This window comes from Chiloscyllium plagiosum, unplaced genomic scaffold (assembly GCF_037043375.1).
Source record: "Chiloscyllium plagiosum isolate Xiang-an unplaced genomic scaffold, Cpla_swu_hap1 HiC_scaffold_35, whole genome shotgun sequence".
Classification (NCBI taxonomy): Eukaryota; Metazoa; Chordata; class Chondrichthyes; order Orectolobiformes; family Hemiscylliidae; genus Chiloscyllium; species Chiloscyllium plagiosum.
The window spans coordinates 59,858,570-59,882,503 of NW_028270173.1; the positions used below are offsets into that span (position 1 = coordinate 59,858,570).

The window sequence follows — 23,934 nt, forward strand, 5'->3', positions numbered from 1 at the left end:
GAGTACCCTGTAGTGTTGATGAATAAAATTGTAATGCTGTTGTGTTTATGACAGGCAGAGCAAACACATTAAGGCATTTAGTTTAGTTTTGACTTCAGAACAGTAGGTTCGAAAGGTTTAGTTGTGAATAACCCAGAGTTCAGAAGTTGAACAGTTTTTCCAAGCAGGAGAATCAGATCAGTTCAGAGCATCTTGTCATTTCATAAGTGGTTTCTAGTCCATGAAACTTCCAAGCAGATAGAAATCTTAAGTTCATTGAAAATGGGAAAAAAGGCCATCCGAACTGTGAAAGGAATTATTAAAAAGTGTCAATCCTTGGAAAAGAAAATGGAAATTGTCAGTCAAGATTTAGAGTGATATTGAATCTCTGCAATGAATGTTGTTGAAAAATGAGTTGCAACTGGGCACGATGGCTCAATGGTTAGCACTGCTGCCTCACAGCACCAGGGTCCCAGGTTCGATTCCAGTTTTGGGTGACTGTGTGGAGTTTGCACATTCTCCCCGTGTCTGCGTGGGTTTCTTCCGGGAGCTCCCGTTTCCTCCTACAAGTCCAGAGATGTGCAGGTCAGGTGAATTGGCCATGCTAAATTGTCCATAGTGTTAGGTGCATTAGCCAGAGGGAAATGGGACTGGGTGAGTTACTCTTTGGAGGGTCAGTGTGGACTTATGGGCCGAAGGGCCTGTTTCCACACTGTAGGGAATCTAATCTAACTATGTTTTGATATTCATATTAAGATTATTCCAATTGTTTTCTATTTCATACATCTTGTACTTTTTTCTATAATAAATCAATGTTGTGCCATTTAAAACATATCCACAATTAAATATATGTTCATATATTGAGTACCACTGACTGATCCAGTGTCTAAGCTGGATTCTTAGTTGGAATTAAAACAACATGTTATAATGTGGAGGCCAAGCCATTCTCTTAATTAAAACTAGAACACCCAGAAAAGTTTGCCTCGCCTTGTAATCTGTTAAAAATGTGATTGAAAGAAAACCTCTGATTTCCACTGTTTAAAGAAAAAAGCAATTTATTTTCCTAACTCTGACAGTGAACACTAAACCAAAACATTAACAAACCCAAGCCCCTTTTTCTGAACTTAGCAACTATCTAACTCCAACTCTATTAAAGTGCTGCTCCAATAACACAATTACTGAACATTAAATTAGTGTCTCAAAGTCCACATAGTCTTCCGTCTGGTCTTTTAAATCTGCTGTTTCCTTGCCTCTTTCTGAATCTGTTGTTTCCTTCCATCCTTGCAATTCTGCTGTCTTCTTCCTGGATTGTCTTCAATGATTTATCTTTTTTTTTACTGAGTGTCTTTCTTGAAGATTTCTTGGTACCTTTAATGGATTATGCCTTCTGAGAGATTTCTTTGAGAGCGTTCAGATGTTTATTTCTTCAGATGGCAGTTAGCTTTGAATAATTTTCAAAATGCCCTTCCTTTTTTAAAAGCCCCAAGACTCGTACCCTCTCATTGCTCCAGTGTTGTCAATACAAGCCAATTCGATTGGTTTTTGATATCCTGGACATAATTTAAATTAATTAGTTAAATTCAAATCGGGTTGCCTTATCGTCAAAACACAACTCCCAAACTGATTGTTAAATATTTTAAATTCTCAGCACTCTCTTTACCTGTTAGCTAGTCACAGATGCGTGTGCTGTCACAATCTCTCATCTCAGAAAAGGTATCTCTCTCTTAAAGTGACCAAACAATCTTTCAACTTTGTAACAAAAATGCCCCTGGCTCTTTATTTCATCGTTTGAATGACCTGATGTTCTCCATCATTGCAGCAGTCAACTGTAACCTCAATAATTCTCACCTTTTTCCCTCATTACTGTATCTCACACCTTATTTTACTCATGAAGAACTACATGCTATCAGCCTTCAATTAGTCTTTTACTAATTTGAATTTGCATCTTTTTGTCCTACCTGTTGAACTTAAGTTTTTATTCTCAGAATTTACTATTTCCATATTGTATGCTGTCTTGAAAACTTCTAAGATTACCTTCAATGTCTTGTTGAGGCTAAATATCCCAAGTGTAATTCTGATTTTTTCCACTGTTAAAACTGTGGCAACATCCCTATTCAGTTCCTCTGCCATTTCTTTGTTCCCTGTGACTATTTCTCCAGTTTCATTTTCCATAAGTCCAATATACACTCTTACCTCTTCTTACCTTTTAGATATGTAAGAAAAACTCTTGCAATCTATTTTATATTAAGAGCCAGTTGGCTGTCATATTTTATTATCTCCCCGTTTATTGCTTGGTTTTTAGTTGTCCTCTGCTAGTTTGTTAAAGGCTTCCCAATCCTCTAGCTTCTCACTAATGTTCATCTGATTGTATGCTTTCTCTATTGCTTTCATGCTGTCCCTCACTTCCCTTGTTAGCCATGATTGTGTCTTCCTACCCTTAATATGACTAATGTAGCGCCCTTGTTTCAAAAGGGAGGGAGGCAGGAGACAAATTCTGGACTGATTTTCCTCACCTTGGTCTTTGATAGTATTTTAGAGTCAATTATGAAGGATGAGATTGTGAATTACTTGGGTATATGGTAAAAGAGGACTAAGTCAGTACAATTTTTTCAAGAGGACTGTAAGCCGTAGTGAGACGAGGGAAGGTTGAGGCTGGAACAGGTGTTAAAGAGAGCAAATTAAATGGGCAAGGCAGGCAAGAGCACAGCAAAGAATGAGGGAAGACAGATGAATTAAAATGCATTTATTTCAATGCAAGAGGCCTGACCGGTAAGGCAAATGAAGTCAGGGCATGGATACAAACATGGGACTCGGATATTATCGATAATACCGAAATTTAGCTGAGGGAAGGACAGGACTGGTAGGCCAGTGTTCTGGGCAATAGATTCTATAGGAGGGACAGATGGGGAGGGAGGAGGGAAGAGGCAGTGATGTTTTTGATAACTGAAAACATCAGGACAGTAATTAGAGGATATTTCTGTGGGATCATCCAGAGAAATATGAAGGGGTGGGATTGTACTCTCGGCCTCCCAATAGTTCACGGGAAATTGAGGAGAAAATACGTAGGGGGATAGCTGTAACAGTAACAGGATTATAATAGTTGGGATTTTAATAGGCCTGCCATAGTGTTGAATGGGAAAGAATTTAAGTTCATTCAAGAAAATGTTCTCAATCAATATGTAAATGACTCTCTTGGAGAAGGGGCAAAACTCAACTTCCTCTGGGGAAATAAGGCAGGTCAAGTGACTGAGGTGTAAGTAGGAGAGCACATTTGGACCAGTGACCACAATTCTATTAGTTTTGGACAAGGATTGGCTTGATCTAAGTTAAAGTTCTAAATTGGAGGAAGGCCAATTTGTTTGGTATTAAACAAGAAATTTCAAAAGTTGATTGGGGGTAGCTGTTTGTAGGAGATCTGGTAAGTGGGAGGCTTTCAAAAACTAAGATAATGGGAGTTCAGGGACAGCATGTTCCTGTTACTGTGAAGGGCAAGTCTGTCAGGAGTAGGGAATACCGGATGACTAGAGATATTGAGGCTCTGGTCAGGATAAGGAAGGAGGCATATGTCAGGTGTAGGCAGCAGGGATCAAGTGAATCCCTTGAGTATAGCGGTGTAGGAAAATTAAGAACATTTAAGAGGGCAAGCAGGAGGGCAAAATGGAGACATGAGAGGACTTTGGCAGAAAGGGAATTCAGCATCTTAATCAACTGGACCAATTAGCCGAGGAGTGGCAGATGGGGTTTAATTTAGATTAATGTGGGGTGTTGCATTTTGGTAAGATGAATAAGAGCAAACTTACACGGTTAATGGTAGGATCCTGGGGAGTGTTGTGCAATATAGCAACCACTGGGTTCAGATACATAATTCCTTGAAAGTTGTCACAGGTAGACAGGATGGTGAAGAAGGCGTTTGTCGCGCTTGCTTTCATTGCTCAGAACATTTAAGTACAGGATTAGATTTGATTACTTACAGTGTGGAAACAGGCCCTTCGGCCCAACAAGTCCACACCGACCCGCCGAAGCGCAACCCACCCAGATCCATTCCCCTACATTTACCCCTTCACCTAACACTACGGGAAATTTAGCATGGCCAATTCACCTAACCTGCACATTTTCTTTGGACTGTGGGACGAAACTGGAGCACCCGGAGGAAACCCACGCAGACATGGAGAGAATGTGCAAACTTCACACAGTCAGTCACCTGAGACGGGAATTGAACCCTGGTCTCTGGCGCTGTGAGGCAGCAGTGCTAACCACTGTACCACCGTTGTACAGGATTTTGTTGGTGAGTCTACCTTTGGAGTACTGAGTATATTTCTAATCATAGTGCTGTAAGAAGGATATTAAATTGGAAAAGGTTCAGAAAATATTTGCAGGGATATTACTGGGACTGGATGGGTGGGACTTTGTTCGCTGAAGCATAGGCGGTTGATGGGTGACATAAAGTTTATAAAATCTTGAGGGGTGTAGATAAGGTGAATAGCAAAGATCTTTTCCCTGGGTTACAGGAGTTCATGACTAGAGAGCATCATTTCAAGGTGAGAGGGGAAACGTTTAAAAGGAACCTGAAGGGCAACCTTTTCCACACAGAGGGTGGCTCGCATGAGTGTCCCCAAAACCCCCCAATCACATCAGATCAGACTGGAATAGCCCCCACCTGACAACCCCTCCTAACCTGACTAACATCAAATCTACCTGTCCATTCTCCAACCCTACTCAGCTGCCACTTGACCCATTCACTACACTAAACTCACCTACTTGACCAATCCATTAACCTAACCAAGCACCCAACCATTCACACATCGACTCACTCATATCTTAATGTTCAAATTGGAAATTTACCTCCGGGCAACTGGCTCTGCAAATAAATGTCTTTTGCATTGATTCCCTTCACTGCTCTCTGTGTGGATTCCTGCACTGATTCCCTTCACTGCTAAGTGTGTGGATTCCTGCACTGATTCCCTTCACTGCTGTCTGTGTGGATTCCTGCACTGATTCCCTTCACTGCTGTCTGTGTGGATTCCTGCACTGATTCTCTTCACTGCTGTTTGTGTGGATTCCTGCACTGATTCCCTTCACTGCTAAGTGTGTGGATTCCTGCACTGATTCCCTTCACTGCTGTCTGTGTGGATTCCTGCACTGATTCCCTTCACTGCTGTCTGTGTGGATTCCTGCACTGATTCTCTTCACTGCTAAGTGTGTGGATTCCTGCACTGATTCTCTTCACTGCTCTCTGTGTGGATTCCTGCACTGATTCCCTTCACTGCTGTCTGTGTGGATTCCTGCACTGATTCTCTTCACTGCTGTCTGTGTGGATTCCTGCACTGATTCCCTTCACTGCTAAGTGTGTGGATTCCTGCACTGATTCCCTTCACTGCTGTCTGTGTGGATTCCTGCACTGATTCCCCTCACTGCTGTCTGTGTGGATTCCTGCACTGATTCTCTTCACTGCTGTCTGTGTGGATTCCTGCACTGATTCCCCTCACTGCTCTCTGTGTGGATTCCTGTACTGCTTCTCCTCATTGCTCTTTGTTTGGATTCCTGCACTGATTCACTTCAGTGCTGTTTGAATATAACAACATAAGAAATAGGAGTAGGCCATCTAGCTAGTTGATCCTGCTCCGCCATTCAATATGATCACGACTGATCCTTTTGTGGATTCAGCTCCACTTACACACTTGCTCACCATAACCATTGATTCCTTTACTGATCAAAAATCACCTATCTTTGCCTTAAAAACATTCAAAGATGTAGCCTCAACTGCTTCACTGAGTAGTGAATTCCACAAATTCACAACCCTTTGGGTGAAGAAGATCCCCCCTCACCTTGAAATGATGCTCTCTAGTCGTGAACTCCCTACCCTAGGGAAAAGACCATTGCTATTCACCTTAACTATATCCCTCAAGATTTTATAAACTTTTATAATGTCACCCCTCAACCTCCTATGCTCCAGTGAACAAAGTCCCAGCCTATCCAGTCCCAGTAATATCCTTGCAAATCATTTTTGGATCTCTTCCAATTTAATCCTACAACTGTGACACAAATCAATCCTAAATCTGCTCCCTCTTTTTGAGGCTATGCTCCTTAGATCTAGTTTCACCCACCAGTTGAAACAACTTCCTTGCTTCTAACTCATCTATTCCTTTCATCATTTTATATGTTTCAGTAAGATCTCCTCCCCGCTCATTAAATTCCAGTGAGTATAGTTCTAGTCAGCCTAATCTCTCCTCAGAAGCCAACCCTCTCAACTCCAGAATCAACCTAGTGAACCTCCTCTGCATCTCCTAAAACAAGGAGACAAAAACTACACAGTACTCCGGGTGTGGCCTCACCAACACCCTAAACAACTGCAGCAAAACTTCTCTACTTTTAAAGTCAATCCCTCTAGCAATGAAGAACAATATTCTATTTGCCTTCTTAATTACCTACTTCACCCACAAACCAACTTTTTGTGATTCATGCACAAGGACACCTAGGTCCCTCTGCACAGCAGCATGCTGCAATTTTTCACCATTTAAATAATAATCCATTTTGCTATTAATCCTACTAAAATGGATGACGTCATGTTTACTAACATTGTACTGCAGATGCTTGCTCACTCAGTTAACTAATCTATACCCCTCAGCAGACATTTAGTGTCTTTACCACTCAACTTGATGTCATCTGCAAACTTTGACACACTGTACTTGGCCCGCACCTCTAAAATATCTATGGTAAATTATAAATAATTGTGGTCCCAACACTGATCCCTGAGGCATACCACTAACCACCAATTGGCAACCAGAAAACCATTTATCCCCACTCTTTGCTTTCTGTTAGTTAAGAATCTTCTATCTCTGCTAATAAATTACCTGCAACACCATGCACCTTTATCTTTTGTATCAGCCTTTTGTGCGGCATCTTGTCAAATGCCATCTGGAAGTCCAGATACAGTAGTCCCCCTGAATCCATGGGGGATATGTTCCAAGACCTACCACGGATGCCCGAAACCACAGATAGTAGCGATCTCATTCAGTTAAATGGGAAATTTATCTCCCCAGCAGCGCCCAGGTTCCTGGTTCTGGCCTGTTTTCAGGCCACAGCAAACCTCAGATAACTGAAACCACGGAAGCTGATGCTGCGGATACGACACTTGCCCTGTACACTACAGCCACCAGTTCTCTGTTGTCCACCGTGCTTGTAATATCCTCAAAGAGTTCCACTAAATTACTGAAACATGACTTGCCTCTCATGAACGAATGCTGTGTCTGTCAATGGGAGAATTTATATCCTGACTTATTGCTATTTTTCCCTTGATTATAGATTCAAGCATTTCCCCCAATCTAGAAGTTAAGCTAATGGGCGTATAGTTAGCTACCTTTCAACTGCCTCCTTTTTTCAGCAGTGATGTCACATTTGCTGTTTTCCAATCTGCTGGAACTGCCCCAGAGTCCAGTGAATTTTAATAAATTACCACAAGCTCATTTGCTATTTTCCCCGCCATCTGGGATGCATTCCATCAGGGCCAGGTGACCTATCTACTTTTCGCCTCAGTAGCTTGCCTAACCTACCTCTTTAGTGAGAATGATCATTTAGGTTCTCACGTGCCGTCGCCTCCTTGTCACCAATTATTGGGGCACATTATTTGTGTCATCACTGTGAAGACCGACACACAATACCTGTTCAACACCTTGGCCATTTCCTCATTTCCCATTATTAAATCCCTCTTTCATCTTCGAAAGGACCAATGTTTGGCTTAGTCACAGTATTTTCTCTGTGTGGATTCCTGTACTAATCTACTTCAGTGCTGTCTGTATGAATTACTGCATTGATTCACTTCACTAAGTCATTAAGTTATTACAGCATGGAAAGAAGTCTTTCTGCCTGTCACACTTGTGCCTGTTCAAATCCCACCTTTCAGCACTTGACCTGCAGTCTTGAATACTATGGCAATTCAAGTACTTGTCTGAAGACTTAGAAAACTGTTTTGAGCATTTCCACTTATTTTGCAGTGAGTCCCAGATATTTTCTCATCCCTGCTAAACCTCCTGCTCATAAAGGCCTCCTGTCCACACTTTAAGAAATCTGCCATCTCTGCGCCTTTCACAATTTATGTATACCAAATAGCACTGGAAGAATTGAAACCTTATACTGTTTTCACAGTATATATCAGTCTTTCCATCTCTCTCTGACTATTTGGCGTCTACAGTGCACCACCAGCAATATAAGTGCCCCATTTTTGTTCTTAACCTCTACTCACATGATCTCATTTGCGGTACCTTCAAAGATATCATCCTTCCCAATACCAGTAATTGATCTCTTGATCAATATTGCAAGAATGTCTCATTTATACCCTGCCTTCTGACCTGAAGTTTCTATACAATGGAATATTGATGCCAGTCTGCTACTCCTTTAATCCTGTCGCCATTCTGGCAATGATATCACATCCTACATACTAATCAACTCATCTGCTTTGCTCACAAGACTCCTTTCTTTATAATAATTACCATGCAGCCTTGCACCTGAACCTGGCTATACAGTATTCACATTGTTTCTGGACTGCCGTAGTCCTTCTTTAATGCTTGTCTGTGCATCACACCTTACTGTGCCTCCACGATCCCATCTTGCTGCCAAATTACTTTAAACCCCCACCAAAACCAAACAAGCAAATCTCCCTGGAAGGATGATGTCCCCATTGTGGTTCAGGTACAAACCATCAATTCTGTCTAGGCCCTGTCCTTCCCAAGAAATGGACCCAGTGATCCAGAAATCTAAAGCCCTGCCTGTACTCGTAACACATTCATCTGTTCTATCTGCCTGTACCTATATTCACTAGCACCTGATATTGGGAGTAATTCAGAGATTACAGCCTTTGACGTCCTGCTTTTTAATTTGCTACATAGCTCCCTGAATTCTTGTTACAGGACCTCTTCCCATTGATGTTGTTAGTACCATGTGAACAGCCTCTGACATTTCATCCTCCACCTTCAGAATGTTCTGTAGCGGTTCAGTGACATCCTTGACCCTGGGTCAGGAAGGTAAGTCACCATTCTCGCGTGACATCTGTGGCTATAGAAATCTCTGTGAGTCCCTCTCATGACTGGTTTCCAATCACGACTGTTCCCCTTCTCTTTCTGCCCTCTATCTTGTGCCACTGAGCTCTGGCTGCACTCCCCGGAGGAACCGTCACTGAACACAGATAATCTGTTATTGAGTGAGATGCACTCTGGGGCTTTCCTGAATCTCTGGCTATCTCCTTTTTACTGACTGGTGGTCACTGTCAGTCAAAAATACTTGCTTAAGCTGCCAGGTGACCACATGCAAAAATGTACCATCACATAAATCACAGCTTGGCAGATCACTGCTGTGTCTCCAGTTGATGCTTAAGCTCTGAAACCCCGTTCTCAAGCTGATCAAACCAGTGCTACCTCCTGCAGATATGGTCATCCAGACTGCCATGAGCATCTATGATTTTGCATATCCTGCACGCCACGCAACCAATCAGACTGAGCTCCCCGAAATACCATTCGTTAAAACATCCTTAGTCAGACAAGTAAAAAAAAATCATATTTGAAAATTTTATTTAACTAAAAGCTACAACTTTTATCTTTCCTTACTATCTATTTGAAGTGGAGAAAACAACATAATGACTCTCTACCAATCAGTTCCCTGCTTTGTGCTAATGTCACTTTTGTCAGCCTTTATGAATTTCGGTAGAGTCGATGACTCTATGCAGGTGTTTTCCTCAGCTCCAGCTGTCTCCACTCCCAGAAGATGAGTGAAGATCCTGAGCTTGCCTGCTCCATCTGCAGCCTGGGAAGAGATGACTCCTGATGGTCTAACAGTCTCCACACCCAGAAGGTTAGAGCATTTATGTGACGTGCAGATCTGACAATACAGTGAAGCCAAATATTTCTTTACAATAAAATTATTTATTTACAATATGTACAAATACAATGGGGAGAAGGGTCAATTGCTTTTATGAACTGGAAGCTCTGGATGAGATCTAGCAGTATTATAAAAAGGTGTGTGTATTTCAAACAATTGCTGTTCCAAAGCTGAGGATCTGGAGATCAATTGCTTTACAATGTCCATGATCTGGAGGAGATCAGTTGTGATACAAAATTGAGGATATGGGGTGATCACTTAGTATTAGAAAGGTGAGGATCTGACCGAGATACAATGCTGTTAGAAAGTTAAGGATCTGAAGGCCATCAGATGTTGCGATGAAGGCGAGAAGTTCCATTGGTTTTACACAAACATTGATATTCAGAAAATCTATTACTATTTTGAATATGAAGATCTGGAGCAGATCAGTTGGTGTTAGGAAGACCAGGGTCTAAACCATATTGAGAGCCTGATGTATGAGGCCTGATTTGAATGCTGGACAACATAAATTGCCAATTAATGTTTTGCACCAGGAGGTCCATCGGGTGACTTGGAAGAAATGTGTCTGCTTTATGAGAAATGTTGACAGGGCTACTGCATGATCGTGGAGATGGTCAGTGTTGGAGATGAAGGGCACAGAGTCTGAGGTATAAGAATTCACTATGTTGGGGTAATCAGTTGATGTGAAATACATCTCCAAGTCCAGGTAACTCCAGCTTGGCTCCTCCACATACCTTTCGATTGTGGAGCAAGCCTTTGTAGATCCAGTGAATGAGAAGATTGTCTGCAGTGTTGTACTACAACATTGGATGATTTCCTCACGCAACAGCAAGCACATGATGTTGGTGTGATCTGTTGCTGGAAGTCACCAGACTCCCCCAACATGGCCAATAGTCCCAACAAATGGAAAGCTTCCACTGAGATTTGCTCACTCTCTACCCCATAGAATGGCTGAACCCTGGTGAGGATTGAGTTTAAAAAGGGCTTGATTGTTTCTGCTGATGCCTGAAGAATGTTTTTATTCACAGGTAAGATCACACTGCAGTGTGAATATATTGGTGTTCTCTTTATTCCCCAACAGGCTCACCAATGCATTTGTCACACACCAAAAGCATTGCCTCACTACAAAAAAAAGTTTGGTAAAGCTCTGACACAGAGAAACTGGGTAACAGGCGATGAGTCATATCAGCACAGGTATCCGATCAAGCTGTTAATCACAGGATCACTGAGATCCGGCTTTGGAACACACAAAGCTTTCAGGATTTCTCTGATGGAAATGATCCCAGGGATTTCCTGAATGTCTTGGAGTTGAAAGATTTGAGAAGGTAGTTGATGAATCATACAATCTGCCGTTTGACCTCCTTGTGAGAAACTAACTCCAAATGAAGCCCCAGGACATGAAGGCTATCTGAGATCTGACCCTGAAGTTGTTGTCTTTGTCATATGAAGGGGTTTTCTAAGAGCAAAGAAGCAACCCAGAGCATTTATGTGACATGTGCAGATCTGACAATACAGTGAAGCCAAATATTTCTTTACAATAAAATTATTTATTTACAATATGTACAAATACAATGGGGAGAAGGGTCAATTGCTTTTATGAACTGGAAGCTCTGGATGAGATCTAGCAGTATTATAAAAAGGTGTGTGTATTTCAAACAATTGCTGTTCCAAAGCTGAGGATCTGGAGATCAATTGCTTTACAATGTCCATGATCTGGAGGAGATCAGTTGTGATACAAAATTGAGGATATGGGGTGATCACTTAGTATTAGAAAGGTGAGGATCTGACCGAGATACAATGCTGTTAGAAAGTTAAGGATCTGAAGGCCATCAGATGTTGCGATGAAGGCGAGAAGTTCCATTGGTTTTACACAAACATTGATATTCAGAAAATCTATTACTATTTTGAATATGAAGATCTGGAGCAGATCAGTTGGTGTTAGGAAGACCAGGGTCTAAACCATATTGAGAGCCTGATGTATGAGGCCTGATTTGAATGCTGGACAACATAAATTGCCAATTAATGTTTTGCACCAGGAGGTCCATCGGGTGACTTGGAAGAAATGTGTCTGCTTTATGAGAAATGTTGACAGGGCTACTGCATGATCGTGGAGATGGTCAGTGTTGGAGATGAAGGGCACAGAGTCTGAGGTATAAGAATTCACTATGTTGGGGTAATCAGTTGATGTGAAATACATCTCCAAGTCCAGGTAACTCCAGCTTGGCTCCTCCACATACCTTTCGATTGTGGAGCAAGCCTTTGTAGATCCAGTGAATGAGAAGATTGTCTGCAGTGTTGTACTACAACATTGGATGATTTCCTCACGCAACAGCAAGCACATGATGTTGGTGTGATCTGTTGCTGGAAGTCACCAGACTCCCCCAACATGGCCAATAGTCCCAACAAATGGAAAGCTTCCACTGAGATTTGCTCACTCTCTACCCCATAGAATGGCTGAACCCTGGTGAGGATTGAGTTTAAAAAGGGCTTGATTGTTTCTGCTGATGCCTGAAGAATGTTTTTATTCACAGGTAAGATCACACTGCAGTGTGAATATATTGGTGTTCTCTTTATTCCCCAACAGGCTCACCAATGCATTTGTCACACACCAAAAGCATTGCCTCACTACAAAAAAAAGTTTGGTAAAGCTCTGACACAGAGAAACTGGGTAACAGGCGATGAGTCATATCAGCACAGGTATCCGATCAAGCTGTTAATCACAGGATCACTGAGATCCGGCTTTGGAACACACAAAGCTTTCAGGATTTCTCTGATGGAAATGATCCCAGGGATTTCCTGAATGTCTTGGAGTTGAAAGATTTGAGAAGGTAGTTGATGAATCATACAATCTGCCGTTTGACCTCCTTGTGAGAAACTAACTCCAAATGAAGCCCCAGGACATGAAGGCTATCTGAGATCTGACCCTGAAGTTGTTGTCTTTGTCATATGAAGGGGTTTTCTAAGAGCAAAGAAGCAACCCAGAGCATTTATGTGACATGTGCAGATCTGACAATACAGTGAAGCCAAATATTTCTTTACAATAAAATTATTTATTTACAATATGTACAAATACAATGGGGAGAAGGGTCAATTGCTTTTATGAACTGGAGGCTCTGGATGAGGTTTTGGTCAGACAAGCTGCTGCAGACCATTTGTAGAAGGTTGTCCAGCTGAGCATGAAGCAGGCTCTGGCAAATCAGCTCCTGATTTGACAACACTTCTGGACTGGATTTGCTCATCAGGGTCTGTCAGGAAGGATCGTCAGAATCCCAAATGCTCTTACTGCTGTTCCAGGCAGGATCCTTCAACCACTAATTGGATGGAGAGGATCATATAGACTGTGTGGAGGGCCATCTGTTGAATTGGAAAGGAACGATTAGCACAGTGTGGAATCCATCGTCCAAGCAGTGTACCCACTTGTTTGCCTCGCACTTCCTTGCAGATGTCGAACTTCCTTGAAGCAACTTGGAGATTTGTGTGTATTGATACCTCTCACTCATTGTCTCCCATTTATAAGACCCCATCTTCAATTTTCTGCAGGCTTGAGACTTATCTCAGCAATGATCTTCTATATTGCAAGGGGGAAAAAATGAATAACAGGCTTCATTGTTCAGTCTGCTTTTGAAAACATCATAACTCTGCTGAATGATTCAACTCTCTCTGCTATGTCTCACTGGAGTTGGAAAGGTGTGGATTGAGTTTCCCAAAACACCTGGCTTGCTGTGCTCTCTGTGTTTTCTTCTGCACAAATGCACAGATTGCTTCATTTTGTTGTGTTTTCTCTGACCCTGTGATGATTGTGTTGCCATGGTTCTCATTATGATGGCAGCAGCATCAGTTGTGACGTGATCCTGAGCTCCCAGCAGATGTGGTGTGTTTGAATTTTCAAAAATATTCAGTGAGAAGTTACAGAGGTTATGACACAGAGTGCAGACTCATATGATTTAAAGTGAAAATATGACCATGGATTGACTGCTAGTTAATAGAAGATTTTAGCCTTTACTGGTCTGAATGATGTCTCTGCTGGAAGATGTTTTATAGAGTCATACAGCATGGAAACAGACCCTCTGGTCCAATCAGTCCATACTCACCATCGTCCCAAGCTAAAGTATTCTGATCTGCCTATACTTAGCCTATATCCTCCCAAACATTTCTTATTCATGTGCTTATCTACAAGTCAATTTTGTAGAGAAAATAACTAAAAATGAATCAAAATAAGCATCTTATACTACTGAAATGTAATAACTGTAAGAAATCTGGAAGTAAATCTAGAAATAAGCTTGAATCTCAGCTGCAGGATCCACGCTACTTTCAGACCACTATTTTAGAAGTTTATTTTCTTTTCAACATCTCTCAAAATAAGTGTCATTCCTGCTAAAAGCATTCCTTTATTTGGGAGAACACTTTCTCTCCCAAATTCCCTTCATTGAGGAACTCTTCTCTGTTAACTTAGGTATATGTTCCATGACATCATCTGAGAATCTATGACTGACTATAATCTTTACTTGGCTGAGTGTCCACTGTAACTCATGGCCATAGAAACAGGTAGTTTCTTTTTTGCAATATCCTAGATTTCTGAGCCAGCTCATTTCTTCTTGACCATATCATGAATCTATGGAGTTAGGCTTGGCTACAGTTGTGTCACATGCAGCTCATTTCTCATTTTGTGAAGAAAAATAATCCTAATTCTCAGTCTGCTGAATTATCTGTGTTGAACTATGTAAGTGCTTTAATTTGACTCATTGAAAAAGCTGGACATTTTCATTGACCCTTTGTGCATGCTTTCCTGGTGAAATAGATATTTTCACATCCTCAATCATGTTACTCTAGGGTTACTGCTTATTTAGTATTGCTTTTGTCACTAGGACTGGCAGTTCTTCTTTAGAAGGTGAAGGATTATGATCTTCCTGTTGAGCTTGGGTCATTTTATCACTTGAGATTGAAGTCAAATCTGCTGTACTAATTTGTTCACCATATTGCTTTGCTGTCTGAGTAACTTCAGTTAAAGATCCATCCATCAGTGAGTTTTGATGCAAATTTATTTTCTTATCTGCATCCTTTTGAAAACTTTGTTGGTTTTTGTCATCCGACTTTTCTTCAGTAATGATAGAAATGGAAAATGTATGCAATCCTGTGTACTCATGGATTTTACAATGGTTTGTGAGATATTGAATCTCTCAAGAGATCTCTAAATATGATACTACTTACTGAGCCCTGGTTGTTCACCTAACAATGCTGCAATGTTCCCAACGTCTTTCCAACAAACTAGAATAATTTGTCTTTGATTAAACACTAAGATGTTGTCTATAATTTGAAATGCTGCCAGTGCTCAAAGTATGTGTTCTTATCCAACTCCATGGATATTTAGTGAAGCTTTAATTTCAATAAGGTCAATGGTACAACCTTCTTTCTCTCTATGTGGCTTGCTGGACACTAGTTCTTCTTGGCCATGTGAACTGTTATTTTGGGCCATTACAGGTTTCTCAGTAGATTTCTTCTTTTTGGCTTCTGCCAAAATTAAATATACCTGTTGCCCATTGACTGGTTGGTCAACAAGTTAGGTCCTGTACCAGCTGCTCCCTTGGAAACTGGTTCAGTGCTTTCTGCCACCTCAAGAACATTGAGGTGAGGACTGCATGCTGTGGGTGTCTCTACATCACCATGGAGAACAGTGGGTTGATGAAGGTGGCTTAGCACCTCCCCTTCAGGACAGTTAGAGATGGGAATAAATGATGATTTATGTAGAAACACTTGTATCCCAGGAAGAAATGAATAAAAAAATTCTGAGGAACCAGCCCCCAAGTCCACAGGAGTAAAGGGAGTTGGAGGAAATCATGTTTCACTTTCCTGTTTTGCAGAGAAATTGCACTGTACAACACTAGAGAATACAGAGAGGATAGACACCACAGATCTTGACATCACCCAACTATCAACTACACAATTATGGGAAGACATCCAATCCCTTCACTGTATTGCTCATAATAGAGACATTTGGCAGTGAAACCAGGGATTTCTCAGTCATGAATTCTTCACACACACCATCCACTCAGACTATTCAAATGTGAAATGTGTGACAAATCATTCTCGTTGTCAGAATTGCACATTCTGTAATTCAGAAAGTCAATTTGGGTCAGAGAGCTAATTACATCAATTGCAAAAGCACATTGTAATTGCAGTTGCGTGGCGGGGAGAACCCTGTAGTGTTAATGAATAAAATTGTAATGCTGTTGTGTTCATGAAAGGCAGAGCAAACACATTAAGGCATTTAGTTTAGTTTTAACTTCAGAACAGAAGGTTCAAAAGGTTTAGTTGTGAATAACCCAGAAATCAGTTCAGAAGTTAGAACAGTTTTTCCAAGCAGGAGAATCAAATCAATCCAGTTCAGAGCATCTTGTCACTTCACAAGTGGTTTCTAGTCTGTGAAACTTCCAAGCAAATAGAAATCTTACGTTCACTGAAAATGGAGAAGTTTAGTTCATCAATATTGTGAAAGGTTCATGCCTATGGACTTGAAAACAAAGCGTTAAAAAAATGTCAATCCTTGAGAAAGAAAATGGAAGTCAGTTAAGATTTAAAAAGCTACTTTAAGAGTGATACTTAAGTGGTGTTAAATCTCTGTAATGAATCCATGCTGTGCACCTCTATGACTCTATAAATGGGTAGCGACTACTTTTTTGATACTCATATCTATATCATTCTAATTGTCTTGTATTTCATATAGAATCAAACAGCATGGAACGTCCAACTAGTTCAATATGGCCGTGTCCAAACCAAATTGGCTTCACCTGCCTGTATTTGGTTCATATCCCTCCAAAGTCTTTTTTATGTATTTATCCAAATGTCTTTTTTTAACATTGTAACTGTACCTGCATTCACTACTTCCTCTGGCAGTTTATTCCACACTCTGTAAAAAAAAAGTTGCCTCTCATGTCCTTTTTGAATCTTTCTCCTCTCACCTTAAAAATATGCCCCCCTACTTTTGAAGGTCCCCAACTTAGGGAAAAGACCTTTGATATTCACCTTACTCATGAACCTTGATCATGTCACTCTGCAACCTCCTACCCTTCAATGAAAAAACCTATCCAATCTTTTTTTATCACTCAGTCATAAACATATGTTCTGCCATTTGAAAACATATGCATATTCGTGTGTATGTTCAGAAACTGAGTACTGTGTTAAACGACTGAAAAAACTAAACATATTATTTGTTGAGCCAGATTTTATTTGGAATCTGACCTGATCAGTATCTAAGTTGGATTCTTAGCTGGAATCATAACAAAATACTCATGACTCCTTTTATTTCATTGTTTTGAATGACCTGATGTTCTCCATTGCTGCAGCAGTCAACTATATCCTCAATAATTCTCACCTTTTTCACTCACTACTGTATCTCAGACCTTACTTTACTCATGAAGAATGACATGCTACCAGCCTTCAATTAGTCTTTTACTAATTTGAATTAGAATCTTTTTGTGCTACCTGTTGAATTTAAGTTGAGTTTATTCTCAGAATTTACTATTTTCACATTGTTTGCTGTCTTGCAAATGTCTTGTTGAGGCTAAATATCCCAAGTGTACTTCTGGTGTTTTCCACTGTTAAACCTGATGCACAGTCCCTGTTCAGTTCTTCCACCATTTCTTTGTTCCCCATTACTATTTTTCCAGCCTAATTTTCCAGAAGTCCAATGTTTACTCTTACCTCTCTCTTACCTTTTAGATATGTAAGGAAAAAGTCATGTAATATATTTTATGTTACGACCTAGCTTACCCTCATATTTCACCTTCTCCCCGCAAAGGTGTTTAAAGTTATCCTCTGCTAGTTTGTTAAAGGCTTCCCAATCCTCAGGCTTTCCATTAATGTTCATCATATTGTATGCTTTCTCTTTTGCTTTCATGCTGTCCCTGACTTCCCTTGTCAGCCATGATTGGCTCTTCCTTCCTTTAGAGACAAAAAAAACTGCAGATGCTGGAATCCAAGATAGACAAGCAGGAGGCTCGAAGATCACAGCAAGTCAGGCAGCATCAGGAGGTGGAGAAGTCAATGTTTTGGGTGTAACCCTTCTTCAGGACTGGGGGTGGGTGTAGGAGGAGCTGCAGATGGAGTGGGGGGGGGGGGGGGGTGTGGTAAGGTAGGGGGCATGACCTGCTTGGTCGATGGGAAGAATGAATCTGGTTGGTAGCTAGGAGGAAGAGTTGATCAGAGGAATGGAAGGGAAGGAGATTGTCTGAGAAGGGAGTTGGTGGATGGAAAGGATTCTTTTTGAAATTGGAGAACTCCGTATTAAGTCCTCCAGGCTGTAGGCTGTCCAGGCAGAAGATAAGGTGTTGTTCCTCCAACTTACAGTCTGATTTGCTGTGGCAATGGAGGTGGCAATGATAGGTCAGGTCAGAAAGAGAGTGGGAAGGGGAGTTAAAATGGGTGGTGACTTGGAGGCCAGGTCAGCCCCTGCGGGCTCAGCTGATATGATTGGTGAAACGTGCCCTGAGTTTACATTTAGTCTCCCTGATGTAGAGAAGAAAGCATATGAAATGCCTTCGTCACTATCCTATCTACCTGCGACCCTACCTTCATGGAACTATGACCCTGCACTCCAAGGTCTCCTTGTTCAACAACACTCCCCAGGACCTTACCATTAATTGTGCAAGTCCTGTCTGATTTGCCTTTCCGAAATGCAGCACCTCACATTTATCTAAATTAAACTCCATCTGCCACTCTTCGGCCTATTGGCCCATTTGATCAAGATCCCATTTTACTCTGAGGTAACCTTCTTTGCTGTCCACTACACCTCCAATTTTTGTGTCATCTGCTTACTAACTACCAACAGCACCTCCTATGTTCACATCCACATCATTGGGGGTGATATAACTGAGTACACAGCATTATCACACTGAGAGTGATATAACTGAGTAGAGAATAAGCCTTTGTTGAACTATCAGACTGAGACATTTTTCATGAGTGTTTTACATTTTCCTTCACTGTTATCTTGAAGTTGGTGAAGTGTATCTGGTGATTGAACAAAGTAAGTTGTACAGTAATTGAAATTCCTCATAGAGCTTACAGGTTAATTGATATCTTCTCTGTTCTCTTAACAAACATTGTAACAGTGCAGCATTGTAAGAAATCACAGACATGCATACCATGGCCACAAGCATTAGTAATGTTCCCTTTGCAATGTCAACACACAACAGCCTATTGTTTAAAGAGATTGGCAAGTGGAGGGATCAACAGTGGCTGAAAAATATCAGGTCCGTATTTTTCCATTGAAGTTGTTCCTGCAGATCTCTTTCTGTCAGCACTGAAGCACAGCAATGCAGTGTTTAGGATGTTGGTGCAGGTTTCTCTTCAAGAAATTGAATCTTTCAGAGTAGTGGGTTTGATTTCCAATATGCTACTGCAGCAAGGTATAACATTTAACTGAACATTTAACAGGAGATTTTAAACCCCAACCTAATATCTGACCATTGACTGTCACCAACTGACCCCATCGCCTCTGACTCTTCTCTGGACAACTTCACTGCCTGACCTGACAGGCCAGCTTCCACAATCCAACATGACCACCCCACAGCACCTGTGTACCCTTGATCAGATGGGAGTAGCCCTAAACCTGACAACCCTTCCTGACCTGACTAACACCCACCCTACCCAGCTGCCACTCGACCCACTGACAACACCAGCCCCACCTACCTACCTCACCCATCTACTCACCCGAACACCTGACCATTCACACATTGATCCACTCATAGCTTAACATTCACACTGGACCTTTACCTTAAGACAGCTGGCTCTGTCAATAAAAGGTATGCCTTTTGCACTGATTCTCTTCACTGGTGTCTGTGTGGATTCCTGCACTGATTCCCTTCACTGCTGTCTGTGTGGATTCCTGCACTGATTCCCTTCACTGCTGTCTGTGTGGATTCCTGCACTGATTCCCTTCACTGCTGTCTGTGTGGATTCCTGCACTGATTCCCTTCACTGCTGTCTCTGTGGATTCCTGCACTGATTCCCTTCACTGCTGTCTGTGTGGATTCCTGCACTGATTCCCTTCACTGCTGTCTCTGTGGATTCATGCACTGATTCCCCTCACTGCTATCTCTGTGGATTCCTGCACTGATTCCCTTCACTGCTGTCTCTGTGGATTCATGCACTGATTCCCTTCACTGCTGTCTCTGTGGATTTCTGCACTGATTCTCTTCACTGCTGTCTCTGTGGATTCCTGCACTGATTCTCTTCACTGCTGTCTCTGTGGATTCCTGCACTGATTCTCTTCACTGCTGTCTATGTGGATTCCTGCACTGCTGTGCTTCAGTGCTGTCTGAACATAAAAAATAGGGGCAGGGTAGGCCATCTGTCCATTGAGCCTGATCTGCCATTCAATGCAATCAGGGCTGATCTTTTCATGGATTCAGCTCCATTTACCTGCCTGTTCACCATAAGCTTTAATTCCTTCACTATTCAAAAACCCATCTATATTTGCCTTAAAAACATTAAACGTGGTAGCCTTCAGTGGTCAGGAAATTCCACAGACTGACAATCCTTTAGTTGAAAAAGCTCCCACTCAACACAGTCCTTAATCTGCTCCCCTTATTTTGAGGCTATGCCCCTAGTTCTTGTTTCTATCATATCTATCCCCGACTTAACTGAATATATTTCAATTCACAAGAACCCCCTCCATTCTTTTAAAATCTGATGACTGTAGTCCCACCACTGGCAATGTGATTGCCCCATTCTTGTTTTGAAGTTGTATGCAAATGGCCTCATTTAAGTTGCATAGAGTCACACAGCACATGAAACAGATTCCTCAGTCCAACTCATCCATATTGAGAGGTTTCCCAAACTGAACTAGTTCCATCTGCCAGCAGTTGACCTATATTCCTTTAAACCTTTCCTCTCCATGTACCTGTTCAAATGTCTTTTGGATGTTGTAGTTGTGCCTGCTTTGACGACTTCCTCTGGCAGTTTGTTCCATACATGTACTACCCTCCATGTAAAAATGTTGCCCCTCAGGTCCCTTTTAAATCCTTCCCCTCTCACCTTAAACTTATGCCCTCTAGTTTGAATACCTCTACCCTGAGGAAAAAATCTTAACTATTCACCTTATCTATGCCCCTCATGATTTTATAAACTTCTAAGGTCACCACTCATTCACTTACCTCCAAGGAAAAATGTCCCATCTTCTCCTTATAAGTCAAACCTTCCAGACTCTGTACAATCTTTGTAAATCTTTTTTGCAGCCTTTCTAGTTTCATAACGTTTCCTATAGCAGGGCAACCAGGATTGTACGCAGTATTCCAAATGTGGCCTTACCAATGTTTTGTATAGCTGTAACATGTAGTCCCAATTGTTATACTCAATGCTCTGACTAATGAAGCCAAGCATGCCAAAGGCCGCCTTCATCACCCTGTCTACCTATGACGCTACTTTCAAGGAACTATGTACCTGCACCGTCCTGAGTTTAAGGAGATTCTTTACTCAGATGCAACAAACTACTGGGGAGTACAGTGCAGGAGTGCTTTGAAAGCAGGGCAGTACAGTCTTTACCAGGTATTTCACTATACAACTGCTGGATCTAGGTCAGGCATGCAGAGAGCTTAAACGTTGTAAAGGTCACAGAATCTTGGCTTTGGACATATTGCAAATGTATTAGCAATTAGGTACTATCAAATCAAGCAGCTTACTGTCCCCAGTGAAGCTGTAACTTTGGTCTGCCTTCTGCTGTAAGTCAGCTTGACATGGCAATGTGTTACATTCTCTGCACCCCACACCAACAAATCATTTCCCTTGTTCCTGGGTGCTCCACGATCCTGGAACTCCAGGGGCGCTCTTCCTGCAGCAGGTACAGAGATGCTGAGTGTAATATTTCCAAGTTTATTGATGACAACTAACCGGTGAATTTAGTGATGAGAAGGATGTAAGGAGGCTTCACGATGATTTAGACAAATTGAATGAGTGGACAAATGCATGGCAGATGCAGTATAGCTTGGATAATTATGAAGTTGTTCACTTCAGTCGGCAAAACAAAACTGCAGAGTATTGTTTAAATGGTAATAGATTGGGAAAGATTGATGTACAAAGTGGCCTGGGTGTCCTTGTAGATCAGTTACTGAAAGCAAGCATGCAGGTGCACTAAGCCGTCAGAAGACAAATGGTATAGAGTCATAGAGTTATACAGCACGGAAACAGACCCTGTGGTCTAACCAGTTCATGCCGAACATAATCCCAACCTAAACTAATTCCATCTCCGTGCTCCTGGCCACTATCCCTCAAACCCTTCCTATTCATGTACTTATCCAAGTATCTTTTAAATGTTGTAACTGAACCCACATCCACCGCTTCCTCAGGAAATTCATTCCACATGCAAACCACCCTCTGTGTAAAAGGTTTGCATCCCATGTCTGTTTTAAATCTCTCTCCTCTCACCTTAAAAATATGCCCCTCATCTTGAAATCTCCTATTCTAGGGAAAAGACAACTACCATTAACCCTATCTATACCCCTCAGATTTTATAAATTTCTGCAAGGGTCATCTCTCAGTTTCCTATGGTCCAGTGAAAGAAGTCCGAGCCTTTCTTTATCAGTCAAACCTTCCATATAAGAACAGCAACAAAGTATTCTTACTATATATATGTACAGGAGCTTGATGAGACCAAACTTGGAGGATTATTAGCAGTTTTGGTCTCCTTTTCCAAGAAAAGTTACATATGTCATAGAGGGAGGAAAGGAAAGGATGACTAGACTGAATCCTGGGATGGCAGGTTTGTCATCAAAGATGAGGTTGACTTGATCTGTATTCATTGGAGTTTTGAGAAATGAGAGGGGACCACACTGAAACTCAAAGTTCTGACAGGGTTGGCTGGGCAGATTGGAAGCAGGAATGATGGTTTTCCTGGCTTGGGGTGTAGGGGCTGTTCTGATTGCAAAAAGTTCGGATTCTGAAACTATTTTCCCTATAAGAAATAATGGAAAGTGAATTAATCTGTTTCTGGACCCAAAAAAAGACATTTTCAAGACACTTTTAACTGCAAGTATACATGGTTACGGTAAATTAAGATGAGTAAATGACCTAAATATCAAGTAATAATAATAAAATCAAGAAATAAATGTACTAACATGAAAATAACTTCATTTACCTTAGTGAGGAGTGCTAATGGTGCATGTGGAAGCTGGAGAGGAGGAAGGAGGGAGAGGGTTTACTGCTTGGAAGGTGAGTCACCTTCCATAATAAGATCAGGTAACTGTGCTTCTGGTGTTTGTTCTCTTTGTCTCTTCATTCTCGTAACACTAAGACCACTTGTAGAGGGCTGGGGTTCACTGGACTGGCTTTCTTCAGAGAACCACCTTTCCAAAGTTGTCTGGTGTTGGCGACTTTTCTGAATTTTTCTGAAGTGGTCAATCACATTATCATTGAACATGTTTATGCTCCTGTTGACCACTGCCTTGTTAGGATGCCACTTTTCAACAATGGCCTGTGTTTTAGACCGCAAGAAGCACAGTTCCTTAATTTCAGCATTGGAAATGTTCCCACTAGCTCCCTTTTCCTCCTTTGAAGAAATTTCCTCTGCCACTTCTTGCTGCATCTTGTGGAGGTGCTGAAGTTCTTCTGTGGTGAGTTCATTCTTGTGATCCTCCACTAACTCCTCCACATTCTCTTCACTCACCTCCAAGCCCATGGACTTGCTCAGAGACACAATAACAGGCACAACGGCGGTCCTTCAAAGTCTCTCCCTGCAACACATTCAGGCCAGACTTTCTTCCAGGCAGAGTTCATTGTCCTCAGAGACACTTCCCTCCATGCTTTGTCTATGATTCTTAAGCAATGGAGGATATTATAATGATCTTTCCAAAACTCTCTGAAGGTCAGTTCGGTCTCGTTTGTTATCTCAAAGCATCTCTGGAACATAGCCATGGTGTACAGTTTTTTGAAATTTGAGATAACTTGCTGGTCCATGGGCTGGATGAGAGGAGTGGTATTGGGGGACAAGAACTTCACCTTGATGAAGCTATACTCACCCACCAAACCTTCTTCCAAGCCTGGAGGATGAGCAGGAGCGTTGTCCATCACAAGAAGAGCCTTCGGGGTAGATTCTTTTCC

The 23,934-nt window shown here is 41.6% G+C and overlaps 1 protein-coding gene across 2 annotated transcripts in view; it reads left to right on the forward strand.

Moving 5' to 3' along the window:
- LOC122541203 (uncharacterized) overlaps positions 1-23,934 on the forward strand; it is a 66,558-nt gene that overhangs the window by 32,972 nt on the left and 9,652 nt on the right. The window contains exons 1-2 of one of the 2 annotated variants that reach the window (XR_015752916.1): positions 8,939-8,996; positions 9,695-9,819. The exons of the other annotated variant lie outside the window; for it this stretch is intronic. The gene's annotated coding sequence lies outside the window, so the exon portion shown is untranslated. Of the gene's footprint in view, positions 1-8,938; positions 8,997-9,694; positions 9,820-23,934 lie in introns of those variants that run through there. 2 annotated transcript variants of the gene reach the window in all.